Here is a 6,000-nt window from a genome sequence, read left to right on the forward strand (position 1 = left end):
ACTCTCTCTCTCTCTGCCAGAGGTTTTGAAGGCAACGCTCCGCTCCTGACGTTCAACAGCACAATGGAGCTAGGCGGGTATGGCGGCACATGAATCCCAGTGCAAGGGAGGCAGAGGCAGGATGATCTTGTAAGTTCACAGCCAGTCTGGGCTACAAACGAACCCGGGGAAGTGCTCCCTGCCCCGCCCACCCGCCTCTGTAACCACTGACCCCACTTTAAGGGCTCCCTAACAGAAGCACTTGGGCACCACCCACCTTGGCCTTCCCTCAATTCTGCCTGCTGCACAACCTCTCAGGGCAGAGGGCAAGATCCTGGCCTCCCTGGCCTCCCCGGCTCACCCCCACTTCCTGCAGGGATCATCCATCGCTCCTTTCCAGGGTGGAATTAGCATTTTCTTTTTTATCTCTGTAACTGCCATCTCTCAACTATTTACAGCCACCAGGATAGAAGGAGGTAACACAGAAATAGTGCCTCGGCAGCTTTCAGGGTGGGGTGGGTGTGGGGGCACGACAGAAGCTTCTGATTTCCTCCTCCTCCCTTGCCAAAAGGGAGAGAGAGCCTAGAATATGGCTCATCTGTTGCACAGGCTTCCCCAGCAGCTCAGAGACTCCCATAGGGAGCAGGTCCCAGCAGCTCTGAGCTCCCCACAGTACAGCGTCTGTCCCCAGACCCCCAGAAGTTGCAGAGGCAGGCTGAGTAAAGAGCAGCACCCTGTCCAGTTCCTGTCACGCCCAGGCCCTCCTTCCTGCCTTGGGAAATACAAATCAGTCCGAACGAACAAAGCAAAACCAAACTTTGGCATTTTCTCTGCACTTAAAATGTTTTATAATGGAAAAAAGAAAACCAGCTTGGCACAGTGGTGTCTGCATGCAGGAGGCAGAGACAGAAGCTCAAGAGGTCAAGGCCAGCCTGGGCTACCTATTGAGACCCTGTCTCCCAGAAGAGGGAAAGAAAGAGAAGCCCGAATACCAGAAACAACACAAGTGTCCACCGTCATGATAAATAAACCAGGTGTAGTCTGCTCCAACCGTGGAATATTATTCAGCCATAAAAAGGAAGGGAGTGTAGAAGATGTGACTCTGAGAGGGCCAGACACAAAAGACCACCTATTATATAAGATGCAACTCACAGGAAGCATCCACAACACAGGAATCCCAGAGAAAGCAGGTGTGTGGGTCCTGGAAGGCTGGAGGGAGGGATGCTGGGAGCAAGGAGTGATGGTGTATTAGGCACAGGGTTTCCTTTTGAGGTGATAAAGAATGCTCGGAAACTAGACAGCCTGCAGGACAGACATACAGCACTGCAAATGTCCTAAATGCCACTTGGGGGAACTTCACCTCAATTTTTTTTTTTTTTTTTTTTTTTTTTTTTTGGATTGGAGAATGGAGTTTGGTGGCAGAGGGCTTGCTAGAGTGTGTCAGGCAAGCGCTCTACCAAGCGAGCCACATCCCCAGGCTGAGAAGTCTTAGAGAATCAGAGAAAGAGAAACATCTAAATCCCTCAGCTTCCGAGGAACGAGGCTAGACAGGATCAGAGAGAGCACTGCAGCCCGAGAGCCACCTGGGGACACTCACTCTGAGGAGCAAAGTGAATATCGCAAGTCCAGATCCCCACAATCACAAAGCCCCTTGGTTGAGTCGGGCCCCATCCTATTCCCTCTACCTAATTCCTCAACTTTTCAGGACATCTCTGAAGGCTTGGCATAAATGACACCTCCTCCAGGGAGCCTCTGGGGTTCACTCCCATCAGGACAGATTTACCTAGAAATGGCACCCTGTGGCTCTCTCTCCTTTTCCCCAGCACTTGAGGCTTATGGCATTTCTCAACATCTCCCTACTGGCATTTGAGGTAGACTCGTTCTTACAGGACATTTGGTACTCCCTAGGTCCTGCCCACTAAACACCAAGAGCGCTTAGTCTCATTTTGACAAGCCAGAAGTCACCCCCACATGTTTCCAAACGCTCACCAGGAGGGTGGGACTGTCCTCTGAGAAGTATTGCATGGTTATTAGACCATTGTTATTAGCCCACTAGCAACTGCGGGGAAAGACAAGCCCGAGTCCTGACAGGACAGCTGGACCTCTGTGTCCTCCCTCATACACAGCCTAGTACACAGTCCTGGGCTCCCCCCTCACCCCCCACCCCAAGAAGGTGAGGAAGGTCTTGCATTGTCTGTGTGATCCTGGCTAAGTTAACTAACCTCTCTGAGCCATTCAATACGAGGAACTTCCATCTCTTATTCTCAACCACAGGAACCAAAAACTCCCCACCACGAAGGATTTGGGTTAGCATTAAATGAGCTAATCCAGGCAAGATAACTGTATTTGCCACATACAGCAAGAACTCAATAAATGTTAAGTAGGGGTGGGAGTGTATGTTCATTGATAAGGGTGTACCTAGCATGCTCTTGGCACTGGGTTCTATCCCCAGCATGGATGAAAAATGTAACTACGATTATCCAAGGTAGGGGCTCATCATATGACGGTTTTGAAGAAGTGGTTACAAGCAGCAGGGTGTACAGGATGCTGTTTCTGTTCACCGACACACAATCTACTCTGAAACTGCAGTTTCAGTGGGTTTGGGAACAGCGGCAGCCCCTGCCACTTCCAAAGAACAAAGGAGCTGTGGGAAGGCAGAGCAATCCTCCTCTCGGTCCTGTGGGGGCAGAGTCAGGAGGAGGAGTAAAAGATATCATTAATGCCCCCGGGGCACCTGAAGTTTACTCCAGGACTGGGGGACATCTTGGAGGAGGCTGAGGAAGGTAAAAGTTGCATCTAGGGTAATGAATGCGGAGCATGACCCACCCCCAGATCAGGAGGCTGCTGCTTTGCCCATGGCACCTGAGATGTCCTCCACCCCCCTTCTCCATCCCTCTGCAAAGTGCCACCTCTTCATCTCCAAGTGAGAGCAGCCGGGGAGGAGGCTGACAGACCTGTGAAAACACCCCGTTTCCCAAACTGGGCATCCAGGAGGTAGGGAGAACCCTAGCAAAACCCCAGGTGATACCAGGGCACCAACCCAGGGCTGAGCCAGAGGGAGCCGGGCATGCACTCTTCATGCACCGCGCGCTGCAGCCCTGAGGTAAATTTAGGTCAAAAGGATCAAGTCGGCCTGTGAGGTCGGGGTGATCAGAGGGCAGACTTGGGAGCCAAGCCCCTAGGACCGGGGTCCCCCACCCCGTGCCTTGCAGCCTGCGGGGGTGGGACGCTCCCGGGCGCTCAGGTTCCGCACCTGTCAAGCGCCCGGGGTGGCCTAGGCCGTCGCCGGGATCCGGGACCGCCCCGGCGGGCGGACCTCAGTGCGGAACTCCAGGCCGGCCCCTGGCCGCCAGAGCTCGAGCGCCGCCCCGCACCGGAGGCCGGGGGAAAGGGGGCGCAGCCCTCCACGTGGCGGGGCGCGGGGCGGCGCACGTGGGGTCCCCTCGGGGCCCGCCTCTAGGCTGTGTCTGCCGGGCTCCGCGCGCGTCCGGGACCCGGAGACCCACAGGGAGGTTGCGTCCTCCCCACAGTCCCCACGGCCCGCCTCGGGCTAGCTCACCTGGGCTCCGCGCCGCCGCCTCCCGCGCTCTGCGCCCCCGGCTCGGCTTGGCTCGGCTCCGCTCGGTCCGGTTCGGCTCTCCACGGGAGGAGCCGCCCGGGCTTCGGCTCGCGCGCGGCGGCGCCTCGGGCTCCGTGCTGATTGGCCAAGGATCCGGCGTGGAGCGCGCGTGCCCGCCGCAGCCTCGGCCGCGCGCGCCGGGTCCCGCGGAGACTTAAGTAGCGGCGGGGTGGAGGCGAGGGAGGTGGAGGCGAGGGAGGGGGAGGCGGCCGGCGGCAGGAAACGAGACTTGGCTCGCTCAGGGGCGCACAGGCCGCAAGTTGGGGAGTGGGTCTGGATTCCTGCGAGCTGCTCCACGCCGCTTTGTTCCTGGGCGTGGAGAAGTTCCCCAAAGGCGACGACAGGCGGGGAAACCCAGGAGCTGTCTAGCGGTTCCCTCCCTGGATTTCGGGGCAACGCCCATTATGGGGAAACCCTTTCCGCAGCCGCCTCCCCACTGACCACTGCTGCAGGCTCGCCCTAAAATGCATCACTCACTCGGAACAGCCCAGTGAAGTTCTGGGTCTCCCCACAAGGCTGATCAAACACTCTACCCCTTTTTGACGTTTTACTTTGTTGGAGCCTTAAAAGCTCGTTTAGTCTCCCAGCTGGGTAACAACGGAGAAGGAAAAGGGTATTTCAAGGGCTCTCTGAACCGGTGGCCTTGTTGGGGTCATTGAACTCAGACTTGGATGTTCACCAGGGGCTGTCTGCATGTCCCTGCCGGTGGCCAAAAGGGAATCAGAGTTGAGATGTTAAATTCACTAAGGATGCAATGCTCTTTGGCAACTGGGTCGATTTCCAGCCCTCAATAAATTATTTCAATATTCCTAGGCTGGACAAAGAAACTCAATGAATGTTCTAATGAGATGACCACCCCTGATACTGCTCAACGCTCTTGCATTTATTTATTAGTAGTAGCAAATAGAGCGAGACGAGGTGGAATAGTACACAATAGTTAAAAGGACTCTTAGATCTATTTGTATCCACACGAAAAGAAAAACAAAAACATGTAGAGTAAAAACGGCAAGCTGCGGGATACAGTATCATGTACAGTTTGCCTGGATGTTCAAGCCCCACTCTTGAGTGACTTCCTGAGGAGACACGAACAAATGTTTATTCACCCAAAATAGGGCGCCAACAACAGATTAGAGACATAATTCCGTACAACCCCAGACTGGTGAACCAGTGAGTTTATTGGGCTTACTCATCTCCTGCATGGATGGTGACCTGCCAAAAGCTACATAGGTGGAGTGTCTCCTTCGTTTACCTCCCCCTCTTATAGACTCTAACACGGGAGGGAAAAAGGGAGCAACTGTAATCTGAGGTGAGGGTCTAATGACTCTCGCCCCATTCCTTCCCTGGAGGATCATGATAGCCTCCCTCCAGTAAGGGGACTGGTGCAGAGGCAAGCACAACTGCTCTGATTTCAGGAGGGTAGTGGCGTGTTCTACGACCTCCACATGGTATATGCTTATAGACACATGCTTATGCAAAAGATATATAAAAGTCAAAGAGAATTGGTTCATGTTAGATTCATGATAGTCTGACACCAAGAAGGAAGTAGGCAGCTAGTTGAACTAGCATGGTCTAAAAATAAAGGAAGGGGGCTGGAGAGATGGCGTAGTAGTTAAGAGCACCAGCTGCTCTTGCAGAGGACCTAGATTTGATTCCCAGCACCCACATGATGGCTCACAACCCTCTGGAACCCCAGTCCCAGGGTATCTAACATCTTCTTCTGGACTTCTCAGGCAAAGGATGCATGTGGTTCACAGAAACACATTCAGGAAAAAAGACCCCCACACAGAAAATAAAAATAAAGCAAGGTGGGCTGGGTGTGGTGGTACACGTTCCTTTAACCAAAGTACCTGGGAGGCAGGGGCAGGAGGATACCCATGAGTTCAAGGTCAGTCTGGTCTACATAGGAAGTTCCAGCTCTATAGAGATCCCGTTTCCAAAAAGACAAAACAATAATAATAAGTAAATAAAGGAAGCAATTGAGGGCAGAGAACAGACAGGAAGTGTAGGAAGATGTAGTCGTTGTTTTATTCCTTCTATAAATAGCTGTAAAATAAATTGCAAAAGTAGTGGGTACACAGTTCTGTATTTTTCTATATTGTATGGCCTCCACCCCAAATGTGTAGTAGGGCTGGCGGACGGGGTGGGGGCCTTTGGGGTCATTAATGACAATGCAAGTGTTGGCAAATGTTTTTTGTAAAAGACCATCCAGGTCAACATTTCAGGTTCTACCCCATGCTCTCAACAGAGAGAACACAACTCTGCCATTGAGTAGCCACAGACAACAATGAACCAATGGATGTGGCAGTGTCCCAATAAAACTTTATTTATAAACATCACAGGTTGATTTTCATACAATTTTCCTGCCTGATGCCATTTAGGAGGGCGTTCCATGAAGCAATTTC

The 6,000-nt window shown here is 53.0% G+C and overlaps 1 protein-coding gene across 5 annotated transcripts in view; it reads right to left on the minus strand.

Annotated features, from left to right (window-relative positions):
* The window catches only part of Camkk2 (calcium/calmodulin dependent protein kinase kinase 2), a 52,208-nt gene extending 48,261 nt beyond the window's left edge, over positions 1-3,947 (minus strand). Inside the window, exon 1 of one of the 5 annotated variants that reach the window (XM_076922778.1) lies at positions 3,539-3,947. The gene's annotated coding sequence lies outside the window, so the exon portion shown is untranslated. The remainder of the gene's footprint in view (positions 1-3,538) is intronic. The other 4 variants (XM_076922777.1, XM_076922780.1, XM_076922776.1 and 1 more) reach the window with 4 other exon arrangements.
* Positions 3,948-6,000: the final 2,053 nt, after the last annotated feature.

The sequence above is a fragment of the Arvicanthis niloticus genome, chromosome 24 (genome assembly GCF_011762505.2).
Source record: "Arvicanthis niloticus isolate mArvNil1 chromosome 24, mArvNil1.pat.X, whole genome shotgun sequence".
NCBI lineage: Eukaryota > Metazoa > Chordata > Mammalia > Rodentia > Muridae > Arvicanthis > Arvicanthis niloticus.